Consider the following 17,500-nt stretch of genomic DNA (forward strand, 5'->3'; position numbering starts at 1 on the left):
GTTTCTTGGAACACAATAATGACGGAAGGAGGAGGAGGAGGAAGAGCAGAGGAGGAGGTCGTGAGGAAGTGTTTAGCTCCTTTTTTTTTTTTTTTTTTATCCTCTCAACTCTCATAATATTTTGTTAACTTTTTTCTTGCATACTCAATAATACTAACAACAACAACGATAACAGCAACAAGGACACCTCTCCTTCCGAAATTGACCTCTCTTTCGGGCACCTCTTTGGATTCTTTTTTTAGGAGCAGCGAGTAGCGGGATTTTTTTAATATTGTTTCCTTTTTTTGTGCCCTTGAGCTGTCTCCTTTGTTGTAAAAAAAAAAAAAAGCAAAATAACAATAACAGTAACCGAAAGAAAAGACTCACCAACGAGAGTAACTCATAATAATAATAGAAAAAGAAAAAGAGGAGGAAAAAGGAGAAGGAGAAAAAGAAGAAGAAAAAGAAGAAAAGAAAAAGAACAACATCAACAACAAAATAACCAGGCACGCCAACATTTATAATCATTTTTAAGACGAAACTCGCCTCAACGAATCCTGAGGTCAGTTATTTTCACCTCCATTGTTTCATTGTTCCCCTGCCAGACACGCCCCCCTGTCATCCCCTGCCCCTCCCCTTTCCCCCCCTCCCTGCCCCGCCCCCCCCTGCCCATCTGTCCCCCAGCCACGCCCACACATCCGCCATCTCCCCTTTCCCTCCCCTTCTCCTTTCCTCCCTTCTTCCTTCTTTCCTTCTTTCTCTCTTCAAGCACGATTCTTCTCTCTTCCACTTATCTTCTTCCACTCTCCTCCACCTTGTTTCTCCCTCCTCCTTCCCCTCCTCTTCCTCCTCCATCCACCTTCCTCTCTTCCTCTTTTTCATCCCTCTCTTTCACTTCCACTCATCTTCATTCTCCTCCACTCTTCTCCACCTTGTTTCTCCTTCTTCTCTCTCCCTTCCTTAAGCTTGAATTCTCTCCCTTCCACACTTCTTCATTCTCCTCCACTTTCCACCTCCACCTTATTTCTTCCTTTTCGTTGCTTCCACCCCTCGCCTGTTCTCATTCCTTCTTTGTTGGTTTCCCTTTTTCTTCCTTCTTTCTCCACCTTCCTGTTATTTTTCCTTCGCATTTTTGTCATTTTTTTGTTTTTGTTTTTTGTTTTGTTTTTCCTTCTTGTTTTCTTTTCATTTTTGTCTCCTTTACGTCTTCTCTTTTCTCTCATTTCTGCTCTTCTCCCTCTTCTTTTTCTCTTTCTTATTCTGAGAGAGTGAAAGAAAAAAGAAAGAAAGAAAGAAAGAAAAGGAAGGAAGGAAGGAAAGAGAGAGAGAGAGAGAGAGAGAGAGAGAGAGAGAGAGACCCAGCCTTCCTTTCATGGCCACAAGATTTAGAAGCCATGTTCGCTTTAATGATTATTTGTCATCGCCACATTGACACGTCCTTTTACTGCTGCCCACAATAGGTGATCACAGACTCCCTGGGGCGGCTAACTCCTCTCCTTCCCTCCCTCCATCCCTCCCTTTCATTCCTCCGTGGCCAGTGTCAAGTCCGCAAGTTACATCTATTTCCACTTTTCATCGGGCGCTTAATCTTGATGGATGTCCCGCCTAAGGAATCACACGCCGGGACGGGGAGTCTAATGTATTCCTTGTATTTCGACTCCCCGGCCTTTCCTAAGCGACGGAGAACTTCAGGTAGGCAACGGAGGCTTTTGTGAGGGCAGGGGCGTGTGAGGGTGTTGTTTGGGGGGCGTGGGGGAAAGGGGTGGGGAAGGTCAGCCGGCTCAAAGGGTCACTCTGCCTTATCATGTTTTGTAATGATCACGTTCTTGGCGGGAGCTGAAGAGGACGGATTAGGTGAAGGAGTTGTCACTGCCCCACCGATGTCTCCTTTAGGGAACCACCGACCGCAGCACCGAAGGAATGATGACCGCAGATGTTCCTCCTCCTTTCTCTGCCACCTTTCAGCTGCTTCTTGTTGGTCAGTCTTTCTTTCTTTGCCTTTCCTCTTGTTCTCTGGCTTTTCGTTAACCCTTTTCCTTAACGTGATTTTCCTCTTTTTCCTTTCTTTTCCACCTTTCATATTTTTGTCCCATCCTTCTTTCTCTCATTTATTTCCATCCTCACAGTTCATTCCTCTTTCCTAACCTCCTCTTCTTGTTCTCTGGCTTTCCCTTAACCCTTTTCCTTAACTGGTGATTTTCCTCTTTTCCTTTATTTTCCACCTTTCATATCCCTGTTCCATCCTTCTTTCTCTCATTTCTTTCCCTTTTCTCACAGTTCATTTCTCTTCCCTAACCTCCTCTTCTTTCTTTACCTCTTCCTGTTCTCTGGCTTTCCCTTAACCCTTTTCCTTAACTAGTGATCTTTCTCTTCTTCCTTTCTTTTCCTCCATTCTTTCTCTCATTTCTTTCCCTTTTCTCACAGTTCATTCCTCTTTCCTTACCTCCTCTTCTTTCCTAACCTCTTCTTGTTCTGTCTTTCCCTTAACTCTTTTCCTTAACTAATGATCTTTCTCTTCCTTTCTTTTCCTCTTTTTCCACCTTTCAGCTCCTTGTTCATTTCTCTTTCTTTTCCTTCCTTTCTTCTTCCTTTTCCTTCTTGTTATCTGGCTCTTAGTTATCCTTACTTTAACTCTTTCCTATAACTTCTGTTCTTCCTCTTTTCCTTTCTTGACTATTTCTGAGTGCCTTGTTTCTTCTTCCTTTCCCTTTTCCCCTTCCATTTCCAAATTGTTCTGTGGCTTTTCCTGAAACTTATCCACTGTATATTTCCCTCATTTCTTTTCATTCTCATCTCTTCGCTTCTTGCTTTTATCTTTCTCTCCTCCTCCTTCCCTTTCTTTCTTCTTGTTCCTTCTTTCTTTCTTCTCTTTTCTTTCCATTCTTGTTCTCCGGCTCTCCTCTCATCCATATCCACCAGCCTGACAGAATGACCACAAGTATTCCTTCATTCTTTCACCCCTTCCCTTCCCTTCCCTCCTTGTCCCTTCTCCCTTCAGCCCTATCGACAGCCTTTCTTCCGTTCACATGTTCTTTTCACGATCATTATTCTCCGTCTTGTTATTTCTCTTTTTTTTTTCTATAACCCTCTCGTCCCCGCTTTCTCCTCCTTTGTATGTCCTTTCTGTTATTAGTCTTCATTATTTTCATTTCTTCCTCCTTCTCTTTCCTCCTCCTCCTCCTCCTCCTCCTTGTTACCCTCTTTGTTCTCCACTGCCTCTCCCTCCACTTCCTCCTCCTCTTCCTCCTCCTCCACTTTCTTATTGACTTCTTGCATTCCGCCTTCTTCTTCCTCCACCTCGTCTTCCATCTCTTTCTCACATCCCCTTTCTTTTCTTTTTCCTCCTCTTCCTTCCTCTCTCTCCTTCTCACACTCCACCTTCCTCTCCTTCCATCTTCTTTTCATTTTGTCTTCTTTCACTTCACCTTCATCTTCTTCCACTATCTTCCAAAACCTCTTCATCTCCAGCTCCTTCCACTTCCTCCTCCTTTTCCTCCTCCACTTTCTCATTGACTTCTTGCACTCCACCTTCTTCTTCCTCCACCTCTTCTTCCATCTCTTCCTTACACCCCCCTTTCTTTTCTTTTTCCTCCTCCTCCTCCTTCCTCTCCTCCTCACACTCCACCTTCCTCTCCTTCCATCTTCTTTTCATCCACTGTCTACTTACACTTCATCTTCTTCCTCTTTCCTCTACTCACACTTCATCTTTCCTCTTCTTCTAAAACCTCTTCATCTCCCTCTCCTTACACTTCACTCACCTTCCTTCTCTTCCACCTCCTCCACCTACTCCTCCTCCTCCTTCACCCACTCCACACACATGATAACACAGTGCACAGAACCAGCAACATACGCAACAAACAGCCCAGTAAAGATAAAAACAGCATCCCACACGAGAGAGATGTTTGGATTCCGCTTAAGCTGCTAAACCCCCCAACTTAGGGCGCCTGGAACCCATTGAAGGAACGCTGCAAAGACTCCCTGAAGCTGTTTGGTGGCATTAACTCCATCCCTTGACGCTTTGTTGTGGTTGCCTTCTTGATGGACCTGTCTGATTTTTTTGGGTGTTTTTTGGGAGTGTTTGTTTTATTAGTTTTCTTTTGTTTGTTGTTGTTTCGTGTTTCTTTTTCTTTTTTTGTCTTCTCTATTTTTTCATTTTTTCTCCTCTTCTTTTGGTTCTTTATTTCTTCTTTTTCCTTTCCTTCTTCTTCTTCTTCCTCTTCTTCTTCTTCTTTTTCTTCTTTTTCGTCCTCCTCTTCTTCTTCTTCTTCTTGTTCCTCCTCCTCCTCCTCCTCCTCTCACTCCTGTTGGTTCTTCTTTGTGTGTGTTGTACTTCATCATCATCCTTAGTGTGTGTGTGGTTGTGTGTGTGTGTGTGTGTGTGTGTGTGTTCTTAAGGTTAAATCCCGCCTTATCTTCGCTGTGTTGTTGCGACCATCTTTATTTTTCCTCCATCATCGTCGCCTTGGTCTTATCGTCATGCCTTTGTGGCCGTATCTCCCTCGATGACGCCCATTACCTTGTTTGTCTTTGTGCGCCTAATGTCCGGGGGCTTATCTGATACCGCCCGTTGTTATCGCGGGAGTGTTTGTGTTCCATCTCGCCCGTGCATGAGCGGGGAAGAATGGGAACGCTTCTTGCAGGATTTGTTGTTAAGAACATAAGAACATAAGAACGCAGGAGTCTGCAAGAGGCCGGTAAGCCTGTACGAGGCAGCTCCTTTGACCCTAAGCTCCCGTGTATCTAACCCCACCTAATATCGCTGTCCATGAATTTATCTAGTCTATTTTTGAATGTGACAATTGTATTGGCACTCACCACATGACTGCTAAGCCTATTCCACTCATCCACCACCCTATTAGTAAACCAATTTTTGCCTATGTCCCTGTTGAATCTGAATTTATCCAGTTTAAACCCGTTACTTCGTGTCCTACCCGGTTCTCTTACCAACAAAACCTTATGAATGTCTCCCTTATTAAAGCCCTTCATCCATTTATAAACCTCGATCATGTCTCCACGCACCCTTCGCCTTTCTAGAGAATGCAAGTTTAACTGTTTGAGTCTTTCCTCGTATGGCAAGTTTCTCAACCCCTGAATCATCTTAGTCATCCTCCTCTGCACCGATTCTAACATTTTGATATCCATTCTATAGTAGGGTGACCAGAACTGAACCGCATAGTCAAGATGAGGTCTAACTAATGCTAAATATAGTTTGAGGAAGACTTCGGGGCTTCTGTTGCTTACGCTCCTTGAAATAAATCCCAGTACCCTATTAGCTCGATTTCTAGCTTGAATGCATTGTGCCCTTGGACGGAGATCAGAGCTCACTAAGACCCCTAAATCCCTCTCGCACCCAGACCTACTTATGAGAGTGTCATTTAAGCAATAGTTGTTGGTTGGTGATTTGAGCTTGAGGAGAGTGAAGAGTGAGGAAGTGAAGGGTGAGGAAGTGAAGTTTATGGATTAGTGTATCTTTTGTGTTTCGTTTTGGTAGATCATGTTTTGCGTGACAGTGAAATAACTTTTATTTTTTGTTGTTCTTTAATAAGAGCATGAAGAGAAGTGAAGTGATGAAGGCTGAGGAAGTAAAGTTTATGGATTAGTGTATCTTTTGTGTTTCGTTTTGGTAGATCATGTTTTGTGTGACGGTGAAATAACTTGTATTTTTTGTTGTTCTTTAAATACGAGATGCAGGAGAGTGAAGAGTGATGAAATGGGTGAGGAAGTGAAGTTTATGGATTAGTGTATCTTTTTTGTTTCGTTTTGGTAGATCATGTTTTGTGTGACGGTGAACTTACTTGTATTTTTTGTCATTTTAATACGAGCGTGAAGGGAAGTGATGAAGGCTGAGGAAGTGACGTTTGCGGACTAGAGTATGTTTAGTGTTTCATGTTTTTTTAGGTTTCCGTTTTGGGTATAATGGTAACTTTTCTTGCATTTTCTGTTGTTCTTTTATAATGAGAAGGAAGACAACAGGAAAATGGTGAACGATGAGAAACCAGAAAATAGCAGACCAGTTTACCTTTGTGTTTCATCTTGTCAACGCGTGTGTGGTGTATAATGGAAGCGTTTCGTGCGTTTGTTGTTTTTGTAAGGCTGACATGAAGGAAGGAAGGAAAGGGTAAAGGATGACGAAGCGAAATTAGTTTACTCGTGTACCCTGCTCCATTATCTCCTCAGTTAAACAGGAGGATGAAGGTGACAAGGAAATTATAAGGGGCAAGAAAACAAAATTAGTGGACTCTTGTACGTTTTTTACCTTTGGTTTTGGAGGAAATGAGGAAGTAATGAAGGGTGAGGAAGCTAAAAGAGTCGCTTTGTGTAATTTGTCCGCATTCCTTGTCCTCCTTGACGAAGAAAACTTGAATTATTGTTGTAAATATTTTTGCTTGTATGAAAAGATTTTAAGACGTACAAATGTGATACGAATAACAAGTGATTTTTAACTTCAACGTGCTATTTTTAACTCCTTGACTGCGGATTTCCTACAAGAAGACATCACCAAGCTACAGGAATGAAGCTAAAAGTGGTTGCTACAGTACAATGAAGAAAAAATCGTGAATCATCTTAGTCATCCTTCCCTGTACCGATCCTAAAAGTCATTATTATTACTTTCATTATGATTACCACTAATATCTTCATTATTATAACTTTATCACTATTATTTCATCAGTCACGATTGGTCAATGTCATCATCATACCATAATTTTCTTCTCACGAATGGTCTAAATTAATCTGATCCAAAAACATAAACCACGATAAAACAGTTGGATCGAGTCGCGTCCACCGCCTAACTGGATCATTTAGAACCACAGAGTCTTATTAAATCCCCTCGACGCCATAAATCAGGTTCCGGGTCTTGTTAGGGTGCCGCAAAAGTCGTTAATCCCTTTTCGAGTCAGTGCAAGGCGTTCTGAATGGCTCGTTAATCCTCTTAGCCGCGCCACAAAGCAACAAGCCAAAGCCCTCCCTCACCCACTTCCCTTACCTCCACCCTTCACCCTTTGCCTCCACGTCTCTCTCTCTCTCTCTCTCTCTCTCTCTCTCTCTCTCTCTCTCTCTCTCTCTCTCTCTCTCTCTCTCTCTCTCTCTCTCTCTCTCTCTCTCTCTCTCTCTCTCTCTCTCTCTCTCTCTCTCTCTCTCTCTCTCTCTCTCTCTCTCTCTCTCTCTCTCTCTCTCTCTCTCTCTCTCTCTCCTCTTCCACTCGACTCCACTTTTCTACTTTAACATCTACATCTACCCTCTATTCTCTTCCTCATCCCTTTCATTTACCACCACATTTTTCCTTCCACCTCTCCCTCTTCTTCTTTTCTTCTCCTCTATTCTCCTCTTCTTCTCTTCTATCCCTATTTCAACACCTTCATTCTTCTTCTGCTTCTCTCTCCCTTCATTACTTCCCTTCACCCTTTTGCCTCTACTTTTTCTCTTCTCTTCTCTTCTTCTCTTCTATCTCTATTTCAACTCCTTCATTCTTCCTCCATCCTCTTCTTCTCTCTCCCTTCATTACTTCCCTTCACCCTTTTGCCTCTACTTTTTCTCTTCTCTTCTCCCTCCACCTTTTCTTCCATCTCTCCTCCACCTCCCACACCCTTCCCTTCTACCTCTTCCACCATTTTATTTTCTGCCCACACTCCGTCCTCTCTTCCTGGGTTGTTTCCTCTCCTTTCCCTTCCTTTCCCTTCCCTTACCTTTCCTCACATTCTCATCCACCCTCTCCTCCTCACCTTTCCACTTTTTCCTCTTGTCTTCCTTCCTTCCTCAAGACGTGGGATATGAGAAAGGTGGAAGGAATAGAGAAAACAAGATGGAGAGGAGGAGTGTACAGCCCTTTTCCTTCCCATGCCATCTCCTTTCCTTCCTCTGCCTTCCCTTTCCCTTACCTACCCTTTCATTTTATTTCCCACCCTCACCCTTTCCTTCCCCTTCCTCTACTCTCTTTTCTTTCTCCACTTCACCCTTCCCCTTTTTCTTCCTTTACACTTCCTCTTCCTTCCTCTCCTTCAACTCCTTCATTCACCATACATCCTATACTTCTCCCTCCCTCCTCTACCTCTCCCTTACCCTTCCCTTCCCTTCCCTTCCCCTTCTTTTATCATTCCCTTTTCCGCCATCTTGCTCTTTCCTCCCTTTTCCTTATCTTTCGTTACCCTGCCCATTCTTCCCTTTCATCCCATTCCCTCTCCTCCCTTTCCTTTCTCCTTTCTTTCTCCATCTCCCTTTTCCCTCACCTTACTTTCCATTCCGTTACCCACCTTATTCATACCTTCTTTTCCCTCTTCCCTCCCCATCCCTTCCCTTTCCCTTCCCTTTTACCTACCTCAATCTTACCTTCTTTTACCTTTCCTTCCCTTCTGTTGCTCACACTATCCTTCTACACCCTTCCCTGCCCTATTTCTTCCCTTCCCTTCCCTTCCCTTCCCTTGCCTTCCCTTGCCTTCCCTTTCCTTCCTTTCCCTTGCCTTCCCTTCCCATCCCTTCCCTTCCCTTTCCTTCCCTTCCCTTCCCTTGCCTTGCCTTGCCTTGCCTCGCCTTGCCTTGCCTTCCCTTCCCTTCCGTTGCCTTCCCTTCCCTTCCCTTCCCTTCCCTTCCCTTCCCTTCCCTTCCCTTGCCTTCCCTTCCCTTCCCTTCCCTTGCCTTGCCTTCCCTTCCCTTCCCTTGCCTTCCCTTCCCTTCCCTTCCCTTCCCTTCCCTTGCCTTCCCTTCCCTTCCCTTCCCTTCCCTTCCATTTCCTTGCCTTCCATTTCCTCCCCCGCTCTTCCCCTCTATCCCTTCCTTTCCCCATCCTTCCCCTCATCCCTGCCACTTCCCCGCCTTGCACACACCCTTTCCAGCCCCATCCCCCCCCCCTACCCCCCGGCCAACATTGTCATGTTAATTCATTGGGGCGCCGCGGCGGGCCTCTCCAGCGCTGATCGCCCGCCCAGCAGCTATTATCGCCGCTTCCTGATTGACCATTAATTGCCGCTCCCCCGCCGCCCTCGCCGCCTGATTGGGAGATAATGAAACGCTTTGGGAATTAACGCTCATTGATGGCGGGCCTGTTTTTTTTTTCCGTTTTTATTATGATGAGTTGTGTTGTGTGTTTGTTATTTGTCCGGTTTGACGTTGTGGTTGTTGTTGTTTTTGTTGTTGTTGTTGTCTTATGAATATGTGGTTGGTTATGATGCAAAGACAATGTTCGTTCTGTTGTTGTTGTTGTTGTTGTTGTTGTTTTGCCCTCTCCTAAACTGCTGTAATTTTGTTGTTGTTGTTTATGGGTTGTTTTGTTTGCTGTTTATCATCGTGAAACTACAACGCTCATTATCTTCTCTTTTTGACTTTATATTTGTTCTGCTTAATATTTTGTGTTGGTTTTGTATTGTATTGATGCCCTGTCCTAACCTTCCCTTTTTGACATTTCTTTTAAAGTTGAAATATTTTGCTTTTGTTTTGCGTGATGGGGAGGTCGATTCATGCCCTGTCCTGACCATTACTTTCTTTTTCTGACATACGTTCTTGTGTTGAGTGAATCTGTGTTGCTTTGTTTTGCAGGACAGAGAGTCACCGCATTTCATATCTTTTTTAACATAATTTTGGAGTGGATTAATTTTGTATTGTGTTTGTTTTGCAAGGTCTTCACGCCTACCCTGTCCTCATTCTTCCTTCCCTCTCTCCTTTTTTTGGCATTGAAGGGAAGTGAAAATAACTATATGTGTATATTTTGTCGTACAGGAAGGAAGCTCGCCCCGTATCTCCTTACTCCGTCTCTCCACCTCGTCGTCATCGCCCTCTTCCTCGGCCTCACCTTCATCGTCCGCAAGGTAAGAAGTGCTACCTGAGCCTCTCCTTCCCTCTTTGCTATACACTTTTACTTTCTGCTTCCCTCTCTTCTCTTCCCTCTTTACTCCACTATTTTCTCTTCTCTCATATATTTTCTCTCTTCCATCTTCTCTCTTCATTTTCTCTCCTTCCTTCTCTCTTTGCTACACTTTCACGCTCTCCTTCCCTCTTCTCTCTTTTCTTTTTCTCTTCTTCTCTTCTCTCATCCCTTTCCTCTCTTCCTTCTTTTCCCTCCTTCCCTCTTCCCTCTTCCCTACACATCCACCTTCTCCAGCCTCCCTTTCCTGCACTTCCCCGCTCCATAAATAACCCCGAAATCTATCTATCTATCATTATCTGCCGGCCTTGCTTGTTTCCACTGATAATTGTGGTCCTTGTTTATTACGGGGACAAGGGCGGGGCTCTGATTAACTGTTATACGCGGCCCCGTAGTTACGATTTGATTATATCCATTAATAACCTGGATGGGATGACTAATTAACAATCTTTGCCGAGGATTAACAATTTGCTCAAGTCTAAGTGAGGTTGGGTGCTTCCTCTCGGTAACAAGGTAGCCCTCTGATTAAAGGTGTGTTGACAGGTAAGTGCCACCCCGCCCCGTCGCACCTGGGCACCCGAGGAGACCAGGAGGATGCAGAAGGACAGGTGGTCGGCACAAGGTGAGTCTCAGGTACCAGTTATTCAGCTTCTATCTCTCTCCATAAATTTCGAACTAACCTTTAATTCTCCTCCTCCTCCTCCTCCATCTTTTTCTTCTCTTTCCCTCCTCCTCCTCCTCCTCCTTCTCTTCTTCATCCTCTTCTTCCTCCTCAATAAAACCAGCTATAGGAGATGATTCACAAGCAGCCCGACCACCACCACCACCACCACCACCAACAACAACAACAACAACAACAACAACAACAACAACAACAGCAACGACAACAGGAGCAGCAGCAGCAGTTCCAAAATATAAAAAAATCAGGTGAGCGGACAATCAATTTCTTTATATTTTTTTAACCAGAATTTTTTTTTTTTTTTTATTATTATTAGACTGTAACAAACTCCTATTTTCCTTTTACTGCTTATCATCCATTCACGAAATAGGAAAAGAGCGATAGTTATTTTCTCCTGATTTTTTTTTTCTAAGACATATTTCTCATTTTGTCACGTAATATGTATAGTTGACTGTCTTATGTAACTTATAATGTCTCCTATTCTGTCTCTCATACTGTCTCATACTTATATTTGCCTCATATTTTACTTGGTTTCTGTACTCTCATAAATTATCCTAATATCGCCTCAAAAAACAATTTATTATGTTACGTCATGAAAATACGATCTCATACACTGCCTTATACTGCCTCATACTCCCTCAAGAACCATTTGTCATGTTGTCACGTCATTATAGAGTTGACTTTCTTACTGGAAACTCTTATTCTCTCTCGTGACTCAATTTGCTGTAAAGAAGTGATGTAGAGAAGTGAGTTATGACGAGAGAGAGAGAGAGAGAGAGAGAGAGAGAGAGGAAAATGATTAGATGAAGAGAAAGACAATACAGAATAGAGAGAGAGAGAGAGAGAGAGAGAGAGAGACTACGGAGAATGAATAATAAATGCCAGCGAGATTGTTTTGCGTGTATGAAAAACCGACCTCGTTCATCTTCTAACTGCATTATTCACATCTTTTTCAGGAACATTCAAATTCCGCCCTCGACCACGGCACCAAAGGAGAGGAGGAGGGGGGGGGGGGGTAGTACTGGCCCCTTCCCCTGTGTGTGCGTGCGAGTGTGGGTGTGTTCTTCGCCTCCCAACACTCAAGGTACGGTGATGTGTGTGTTGTGTTGTGTTTTCTTATGCATTACGTGTCGTCCTGCCATCGCACACTGCTTGGGAATTCATTGTTTTTGAGTGTCTGTCTTGGTTTTGTTTGTTTGTTTGTGTGTGTGAGTGAGTGGGAGAGAGGTGGAGGGGAGGTGGATATGTGAGGGGGAAGGGAAAAATGTGTGTGTGTGTGTGTGAGGGGGGGGGGGGAGTGCGTGTGCGTGTGTGTGTGTGTGTGTGTGTGTGTGTGTGTGTGTACGAAAGTCAAATTGTGATATGTTGTTTGTATATTTTTCTTTTTGTTGTTTATTTAAAATCAGTTGTCTCTATATTTGTAATTGTTTACGCGCGCTTTACACACACAAAAAGTAAACAAGTAAACAGAGAGAGAGAGCGCGAGCGAGAGAGCGAGATCAGCCGCGTCAGGCATCCAATCCCCCGCCAGGAATAATGTCTAGAGGTCAGCTGGCACCCCCCACCTCACCCCCCCCCTTGGGCAGGCATGAGGGAGGAGGGAGGGGGGCGCAGATTGGCTTTAACCCCTCGTGCGGCTCCGGGTGATTGATTCTGGGCTGAGTTTTAATGTGTTCTACAGTGTTGCTGATCCCTGTGTGTTGCGGGGTGGGGGGGTGGGGGGGAGCTTTGTCTGTTCACTGTTTGGGGCTTTGTCTGGTATCTCTTTCTCTCTCTTCCTCTCTCTCTCTCTCTCTCTCTCTCTCTCTCTCTCTCTCTCTCTCTCTCTCTCTCTCTCTCTCTCTCTCTCTCTCTCTCTCTCTCTCTCTCCCCCCTTTGGAGAGTAAAAGATATAAAAAAATACAGACACAGCAAGAGGTGGTGAGTGAGTGATCTGTGAAAAATGACAAAACTTTCTCTGAACTACTCAAAAACATACCAGATTGTCAAACTATTCTTTTGACATTTGAAGAGGTATGTGTGTGGGGTGTGAGGGGCTTGTGTCTGAATCAAGTAAGGGAGGGAGGGAGGGAAAGGAACTAGAGAAGAGTGTATGAACAATGAGGAGATAGATTTTAGGAGCAGAAAGTAGCGGGATTTTTTTTCATATTGTTTTCTTTATCTTTACGCCCTTGCACTGTCTCCTCTGCTGTAAAAAAAAAAAGTAGGATAAAGAAGTGGAGAATAAAATAATGAAACAGGAAGCAGCTAACATCTTGGGTTGGGAACTGAAGAATAAAATAATGAAACAGGAAAGCGATAACATAAGGAAAGAGACAGGTAGGACATGACGTGTAAACAAGGTGTGTAGTCGGAGGATCATACACAGAGACTCAGTCAGGTGTGCCAACATATAGGTAATGGCAATAGATCATGCGTCGGGTGTACAATAGATGTTAGTCAAGGTGTATCGTGACCTAACATGACTGACAACTGGCTGGCTCCCTGACTGACTGACTTACTGGCTGACTGACGGTAATACAATGACGCGGTTGCATGATTTACTAGACCAGATCAAGTGTCGGATGATTACAGGTATCCAGGAAGGTGTAGATATACGTGTAGATAACGGCGACAGGTCATAGGTAGTGTGTGCAATAAATATTAAAGGCGTATCGTGACCTAACCAGACCAGATCATGTGTCAGGTTATCACAGGGACGGAGGGAGGTGTAGCAACTTGTAGGTAATAGCGATAGGTCAGACGTAGGGTGTAAAAGAGATATTGGTCAAAGTGTTTCCCTTCCGTGACCTAAGAAGTCCAGATCAAGTGTCAGGTTATCACAGGGACGCAGGGAAGTGTAGCATCATGTAGGCAATACCGATAGTTCATACGTATGGGGTAAAAGAGATATTGGTCAAAGTGTTTCCCTCCCGTGACCCAACAAGACAAACTCAAGGTCGGTATTGGCAGACGCTTAATTCCGCCTCTCACATCAACTATTTCCAAGGGCCGAAAAGGAGATCAATCGGGTTCCAATGAGCGTTTTCTTAGGTTCAGGGTACAGAAGGAGGGTCAAACTACCACCAGGGCCGAAAAGGAGATCAATCGGGTTCCAATGAGCGTTTTCTTAGGTTCAGGGTACAGAAGGAGGGTCAAACTACCACCAGGGCCGAAAAGGAGATCAATCGGGTTCCAATGAGCGTTTTCTTAGGTTCAGGGTACAGAAGGAGGGTCAAACTACCACCAGGGCCGAAAAGGAGATCAATCGGGTTCCAATGAGCGTTTTCTTAGGTTCAGGGTACAGAAGAAGGGTCAAACTACCACCAGGGCCGAAAAGGAGATCAATCGGGTTCCAATGAGCGTTTTCTTAGGTTCAGGGTACAGAAGGAGGGTCAAACTACCGCCAGGGTCATAAAACTCCCCATGGAAATGCTCAAAACTCTACGAAAGCCTTGTCGAATGAGGGTGTGCAAGCCCCTAAATGTTTGGTAATACGGGCCTTTGTTGGGTCGTATTTTAAAACATTTCTTCTCCCAAGTTCACACATTTGGCAAGGCTTTCGTAGGAGTCTTGAGCATTTCCAGAAGTAGTTTTATGGCCCGGGTGGTAGTCTGACCCTTCCTCTGTACCGTGGACCAAAAGAAACACTCATTAGAACCCGATTGACCTCCTCTTTGACCTTTAGAAATAGATGATGTGAGAATTGAAAGTGTCTTAAAATACCGACCTTGGCAAGTGTCATGCGATCGAGTCCTCTAATAGACGCCATCAAAACTAACGACGGCGAATTATCTAAACACGAGCCGGCCATCAACTGGTGCGTTCGTCTACTCAGGTAATTGTCTCCGCCAGCAATAATTAGCGGCACAAATTGAACTCGTACACTTGACAGCGCTGGGGACCAATAACATTTACGGGCAATAAGAGTTTAATAAGATGGACAGCAGTAATGAGGACGCCAATTAGTGAAGCATTGAAGGTCGTCGTCGGCGTCTCACACAAGGCAACGCAGACATTTTTTTTTTTTTTTACAGCATAGGGGACAGTGCAAGGGCGTAAAAAAAAAAAGTAGACAATAATGAAAAAAAAAAGCCCGCTACTTACTGCTCTTAATAACGTTCAGAGACAACTTCGAGATGGAAGCATATCTCGAAAGCATTAACGTAACTGGCAGAATGAAACACAGACACGAACAGTTATGAAAGTGCAATGAGATCCTGCTTCATTTACAAACCTAATGCACGCACACACACACACACAAACACACACACACACACACACACACACACACACACACACACACACACACACACACACACACACACACACACACACACACACATGCACTTTTTTCTCTGTTCATTCAATATCTATTTGCTGCAAGGAGTAAGGGCAGGAGAGAGGGACAAGGAGGAGGAGGAAGAGGAGGAGGAGGAGGAGGAAGAACCAGGTGTGTGAAGAGACACCTGGAGGAGGAACAGTTCTCTCTCTCTCTCTCTCTCTCTCTCTCTCTCTCTCTCTCTCTCTCTCTCTCTCTCTCTCTCTCTCTCTCTCTCTCTCTCTCTCTCTCTCTCTCTCTCTCTCTCTCTTACCTTTCCTCTCCCTCCTTTCTTCACCCTATTACTTATTATACTTTGATTTCTCCCTTTATTTAGCTTCCATTTTTTTTATTTTTTCCTCTTTACTCTCCTTTCTCATTTTCCTTTTCCCTTTATACTTTCCCTTCCCTTGATTCTTCTTGTTCACTCTATTTTATTTTATCATTCTTCCTCCCTTTCCTTTTTTTTGTGACCTCCCTCTCTGACCCCACTCCATTTTTTCCTTTCACTCTCTTTCTACTTTCCCTTTTAATCCATCTTATCACCACTGCATCTTCCTGCCTCACCTCCCTCCCTCCCTCCCTTCCTCTCTCTCTCATTCCCCTCCTCTCAATCTCTCACTCTCCCATTCCTCTCCTCCCTCTCTCACTTCCTCTTCATTTCTCTCTCCCCTTTATTTTTTTTCTTTACCGTTTCTCTACCTCACTGTCTTTTATCAACAATCTTTATCTTCCTCCCTCTCCCTCCCTCTTATTTTCCGTCTCTCCCTCTTCCTTTTCTTTTCTCTATCTTCCTCTTCTTTTCTCCTTCCCTCTCCTTTTCTCTCCCTCCCTCTTTCTCCCTCTCCTCCCTCTCCTTTTCTCTACCTCCCTCTCCTTTCCTCTCCCTCCCTCTCTTTTTCTCTCCCTCCCCTTCCCTCTCCCTTTCTCGCCCTCCAACTCCCTCCCTCTCCTTTTCTCTCCCTCCCTTTCCTTTCCCTCCCCTTCCCTCTCTCTTTTTCTCCCTCCCCTTCCCTCTCCCTTTCTCTCCCTCCCTCTCACTCCCTCCCTCTCCTTTTCTCTCCCTCCCTTTCCTTTCCCTCCCCTTCCCTCTCTCTTTTTCTCCCTCCCCTTCCCTCTCCATTTCTCTCCCTCCCTCTCCCTCCCTCTCACTCCCTCTCGGCGCCATGAATGTTGCATGGGAGTGAAGGTCAATAAGTGGAACATTATAAAAGATGTTGGCGCTCAATACTTAATGAGACACCTGGCGGCGCGCGGCTACCTGGGCGAGGCAATCAAGGTGCTCCTCTCCCCTCGACACACACACTTGCCCCCGTGGCCCCGCTCTTATTGGCTCCTCTTGTGCTCTTTCTTCCTCTATCCCTACCTTTTTTTTCTTTCTTTTTCTCTTTCTTTCTCTCTCTGTTGGTGTCTCTATATGTGTCTCTGTTTGTGGCTCCTCTTGTTTTCTTTCTTCCGCTATCACTATTTTTTTTGTCTCTTTCTTTCTCTCTCTGTATGTGTCTCTGTTTGTGTCTGTTGGTCTCTCTGTTTCTGTCTCTTTCTTTTCTTTTCTTTGTTTTTTGATATGTTGTTTTTCCCATTCTTGTTTATTTTATCTTTTTATGCATCTATTGATAATCATTCACCTCTTTCGTTTTTATCATTGCAGTTTTCTTCTCTATTTTTCTGTCTATCTGTTTGTCTATTTCCGTATTTTCCTTTTATCCTGTCCATTGCCTCTTTTTTTCTATAACTTTTTCATATGCTTTTTTTTTTCTCATCATATTTCTCTTCCGGTTCCCTTTCTCTTTCGTTCTCGTCTTGTCTACTTTTCTTCCTTCTTCCTCTTTTATCGTGGTTCTCCTTCCTATTCTTCGTTATGGCTTCTTCCTCGTCTTCTTAATCATCTCCCTCTTACATTGAACTTCCTCTTCCATTCTTTCCTCTTCCTCTAACTCCTTTTCCTCACTCCCTTAACTCATCCCATTGTTTCCTTTAATTTCACCCTCCTCTCACCCTTCTTTCCCCCTTTAGAGTGACCTTCCTCACCCTTTATCCTCCAGTGTGTGTATCTGACAATCGGGACTTTTTATCACACCGCTTGCTCTCTCATCCACCTGGACTCACTCTCACTTTCTCCCTCCTCCTACCTTTCCCCTCGTAACACCTGCAGTATTCATTCACCAGGTGGGAGGGAGAGAGGAGAGAGAGAGGGGTCAATGAAGGGGAACAACAGAGGAGGAGGAGGAGGAGGAGGAAAGGGGGAAGAGGAGAGGTATAGGATCAACTCCACGCCCGATTGCTTCCGCGCTGGAGTTCAATTTATTCATGGCTAGTCAGAAGACAATCAAAACTACTTCCTCAATGTTTCACGCCCCCAACTTAGGTCACTCCATTATTCCTGAAGATGTTTTTAGACTTGCCCGCCGCCGCCGCCGTCACCTGCTTCCTCTGTCACCGTCTCCACGCATGATTTTCACCTGTTTGCTACGTGTTTTTTTGTTATGATTTGTTTCTTGTGTGTGTTTGTGTGTATGTTGCAGTGGTAGTGGTGTTGGTGGTGTTTGTTTGGGGTTTAAGGTCACCGTGTGTGTGTGTGTGTGTGTACGTTCATATCAATACGAATTCAATTTCCTTAAAAAACAGAGAATTGAGGACTGAAAGACCAATACATACTAAATGAAACACACACACACACACACACACA

This window comes from Eriocheir sinensis, chromosome 55 (genome assembly GCF_024679095.1).
Source record: "Eriocheir sinensis breed Jianghai 21 chromosome 55, ASM2467909v1, whole genome shotgun sequence".
NCBI classification, from domain to species: Eukaryota; Metazoa; Arthropoda; class Malacostraca; order Decapoda; family Varunidae; genus Eriocheir; species Eriocheir sinensis.